Here is a 4530-nt window from a genome sequence, read left to right on the forward strand (position 1 = left end):
TGGGTGATGCAGGGGAGGGAGGAAGGGGCCGGTGTTGTCAGGACGCCGCCGGTGCCAGGGAGGCGATTTCTGCCCCGGCCGTGTCCCCGAGCGGCGGGGCTGGTGCGGGGCCGGCCGCGGGTGCGGGCGCTGCCGCGGGCGCGCAGAGCAGCGGGCGGGCGGGCTGGCCCCGGCGGACGGCTGGAGGGAGGCCCTGATTCCTCGCAGCCATCCACACAGAAGTGGTTTGATATAATCACCATGACAACTGCCGCCTATAAGCATACAAATAATAGAGATGAAATAGACAAAAGATTAGCATGCCATGAAAAGTACAATAAGTTTCTTATTTAGCATTTAGATAACTGTCTTTCCTTCGGAGCAGGCTTCAAAGTTGAACCCAGTTTAGACCAAGAGGATTAATTCTTTCTCCCGCATGCTTCATTGAATCTCTCATTACCAAACTTTGTCTGTATTGATGTAAGATTTGATTGAAGATTAGAGCATTTAGCAAATCTTGCTTTTCTGCATGTATCAGGCCTTTTCAAGCGCAGACCGCGCTGCCCAGTGGTCAATACCCTTACTTTTATCCAGTGTCTGCTTCATTTAAACTTAATCAACTCCCTCAATGAACTGGAACAGGGAAACGTCCCTGAGGTAAGAATGTTGTGCTTTTCTTAGATAATTCTTTGCTCCCTCTCCCAATCCGCTGGCGTTAAACCTAAAATTGCTCTCTGATGAACTTAATCAATATGATAATGACAATTGGGGCTGAATGGCTCGGCCTGTGCTCAGCACGGAAAAGGTAGACGGCTGTGCCCATTGCCCAAAAGCAACTTCTCCTTTCTCGCCTCTCCTTTTGTGTTCACTTCTCCCACCTTTCTTTCTCTCTCTCCCCCTCTTCCCCCCTCCGTGACACCGACCGCTGTTCACGCTGGAGAATGATGCTTCTTTGTGCGGCAGGAGGACTCGTATGTCACCGCCCGGAGGAGCGGAGCGGAGCGATTGGCCGGGTGAATTATCTGCCTTGTTGCGGTGAATTATTTGCGCTGTTTCCTTTCCCAGTCAACAAGTTTCTGAGGTATAGCGCAGATCAATCAAAGCTGACAGAGCGCATGTGAAGCTTTTACTGTGTAAATCTGGACCTCTTGTCCCGGCTTCGTTGGCACTGGCATCTGTATATCATTTTTATACTGCTACCAGTAGAGCAATTTCAAAAGTATTTGCAAGGAAAATGGATGTCCCCATCTGTTCCTGGAATCATAAATGTGCCACTTTCGGAGGGTTTTCACTGGTAATCATATCTTTAATGATGAACAAACTTGTGATATATACCTTTCCATAAAATGGGGTTTTCTTCACTTTATTGTGATTGGCTGGGATAAATAGCTTTTCCATATGTTAGGAAGATAAAACATAAGATTACCAGACCTCGTTTCTTTGATCATAAACAAAAGAAACAATTCACTCCGAACACTCTTTAAACAGAAACAACTGCAGAATTAAATTGTATTAATAAGCTATCGATGGGTCAGGAGGTAAACAACAGTCTCCCTAGAAAAGACAGCTGGTTTAAAATACGAATAGTAGGTCTTTCTCGTTATTCGGGTGACCTTAATGCAGGCATGGATTTTAAATACTCGATGCTAATTTTAATTTTGATTTTCTTATATTTGCCTTGTCTTTATCTCTCTCTCTCTTTTTTTTTTTTTTTTCCCCTCTCTAGCTTGTCTTTGAATTTCCTTAAGTGCCAGAGCGAGGATACGGTGCTGGGTAGTGCACTGCCGTGCGCTATATTTAGAAAGCAGTTGGAAGAGAAAATGTCCTCAGGAATCCGGACTGTTTTGTTGGAAATGTCCCTCCGGTCCCGGCGGTGTGCACGTAAACGCTGGTTCTAGAGACGTGTGAGCGCTTGGCGCTGCCGGGGGGCGCTCGGTAAGGACGGGAACCGCTCTTCACCCCACGGCACTGCCCAGCAGCCTCAGAGGTGCCCAGGGCAGCGAGAGGTGCCGTGGCCCGGGCTGCTCGCCCACCCTGGCGGTGGGGGCAGTGGCGCTTGTATTTCTCCCCGCTGGCACCACCGCTCTCCGCCCGGGGAAGCGGCAGCTTGCCCCCACATTTCCGTGCAGAGCGCAGGGCCAGCAGTCCGTGCCCGCTCGGGTGGCACCGACAGTCCTCCCCCCTCCCTGCAGCGGCAACAGCACTCTGAGACCCACACCTGCCAGGAGCGAGGGTCGATGCTAAACGAGGTCTTGTCCGCTGGGGCTTGGCTCTTCGGGGATGGGGACAGGGTTCCCGGGGCAGAGAGACAACCCCACCTGGCTGTCACTCAGAGTGGGAGCCCCAGCGGTACCGGAACCGAGTCCCGGTGGGACGGCCCGGCCGGCTGCACACCCATCCCGAGCCCCCCGTGTGCTCCACGGCCAGGCAGCTCTGCTCGCTCCCCACACCTCCAAGGGGACACGGCCGCCACACCGCGGTGCCAGGAGGAGCCTCCGAGCCCCTTCCTCCCGGGCCGTGCTCCTCGGTGGGCACACAGGGAGGGTCCCAGCCGGGAGCAGGGCCAGCTCCAAGGCCGGGGCTCCCCGCCCATCCAGCCACCCTGGCCCGCACCGCGGCCGAGGGGCACAAATCGGTGTCGGTGGGCAGGAAAGTGACGAAGTAAATGTCTCTTTAAGGTTGGAAGAGACCATTAAATCATCTGCCTGATCTTCCGCATTACAGGGCTGTATTATTCCATCCGGTCCTAAGGCATGAAGCCAAGTAATTTGTGTTCGAGTAAAACACGCCTACAACAAACTCACGGTCCTGAGGGTTTCAAGAGATGGAGATTTTGCTCTTGTCCCAAAGAGTTTGTTGTGTCCGTCAACTCTTGGTTAAGGGACGAGCCTCTTTTCCACGACACGTTGCCCTTGTTTAAATCATTCCCAGTTTCCAGGCTTTTATTTTGGAACCTACTAGTCTCGTTGTTGCTGCTGTGGCCACCTCGGCTTTCCCCCTGCGGTAACACAAGGTGTCATGCCCGGTGTTAGCACAGATGAGATGAGGGCCTGGCCTCTCCTCGGGCAGCCTGGGGTCTCCTGAGGCATCCCACACCTAGGTCAGCCTGCTGACTGCGACAGGGAAGAGTCCCAAGCACTTCCAGCTGGGTAGGCCAATGGCACATACCATTTAAATACTCTGTGCAAAGGGCCTAATCCTCTCTTCCTGTGAAATCACGCCTTTCTAACCAAGCCAATGCACAAACGGGAGAAGGACGAGTTACCTTCTTGAGAAGCTCTGTTCTCTCCACCGGGCAGGCAATGCCTCAAGGTGCCTGCCTGGTTGTGGGTGGTTGGGATGCTCTGGGCTTGGAATATCAGTGGAAGAGGAGACTATTTTATCTGTTGATCACCTAGGGCTCAAAAGGTTTTATTTCTCTAGTTAATGTTTGCTGCCCTCTGTCCTAGGGCCATGCTGTTGGCGGGCACACCGCAGCACGATGAAGCCAACCCTACTTCAGAGCAGCAGGTCCCACGCTGCTGGCGCCGGCCCGAGGTAAGGGAGCTGAGGAGAAGCTGAGGAGATGGTGCAGGCCCCCGGCACACCCCGGCAGCCCCTCTCACCCCTTTCCTGCCGTGGGGCTTCCCGTGCGTTCCGGATCCCGCCCAGGCCCACGCGGGGCGGGGACATGACGAGGCTGCGGGTGTGTGTGTCCCTGATCCTCAGCACCCCCGTGCTCCTGACACGAGCTGTGGGGTGGGGACCACGCTCCCTGCCTTACCGCTGGCCCCGGGGGGGCCGGCCCCGGTGACGCCGGTCCCCTCCGAGCGACGCGCCACCACATCCGAGAGCCAGGCAACTGGTTTTGTCACTTGCTTTAAAACGCATCCTGCCCGGTCTCTCTTGTTTCATTACCCGAAATCCCAGAGAAACCACCCGGCAGGATCAATCAGTCACAGGCAGCCAGACAGTTTTCTTGTACTTTATTAAAGTGTAATCAAACATCGGTTAAGTGGAAAATAAATATCCAGATCTAATAAGCTGCTCAGTCAGATCGTGTAAATGCAAATTACAAGCTGGTTCCCATCTCCCCGCCGGGGGACTGAACAAGCCACAGCAATTGCTTCATCCACCGCGATTGTAAATCAACTAAAATAATGGCTGGATAATGACCAGTTTGCGGTTTCAAGCAGATTGAATGATAACAAACTGCGTGTGTCGCACCAGCTTTTCATTTAGCATCTCATCATGGAGCGAGCAGCTCGCCTAACAGCTTGGCTGCCTCATTAGGTTGTTGTCTGCGGCTTGTAAATTCAGGCTGCAGCCAGCAGATTACCTGACAAAGTTCCTGATAGGGAAAAACTAGACAATTCAATCCAGTCCTTCAATCCCTCCCTGCGAAGGGGGAGCCACATTGATCTATCGCTGAGGGCTGCGGTGAATTGATAACAATATGATGCTTTCCTAATGGGGCAATGGGAAAACATACATCCCCAGCATTACACGTAGAGACAGAGACAGCTGGGGAGAGCCGTGCAGACACCGACAGCCAGCGCTCACTGTAGGCTC

At 53.3% G+C, this 4530-nt stretch overlaps 1 long non-coding RNA gene across 1 annotated transcript in view; it reads left to right on the forward strand.

The window, feature by feature from the left end:
• Positions 1 to 243: 243 nt before the first annotated feature.
• Positions 244 to 4530, forward strand: part of LOC107207868 — an 8020-nt gene continuing 3733 nt past the window's right edge. Inside the window, exons 1-3 of the long non-coding RNA XR_001522988.3 lie at positions 244 to 1060; positions 1706 to 1914; positions 3429 to 3516. This is a non-coding gene — a long non-coding RNA (uncharacterized LOC107207868). The remainder of the gene's footprint in view (positions 1061 to 1705; positions 1915 to 3428; positions 3517 to 4530) is intronic.

This window comes from Parus major, chromosome 8 (assembly GCF_001522545.3).
Source record: "Parus major isolate Abel chromosome 8, Parus_major1.1, whole genome shotgun sequence".
Lineage (NCBI taxonomy): Eukaryota > Metazoa > Chordata > Aves > Passeriformes > Paridae > Parus > Parus major.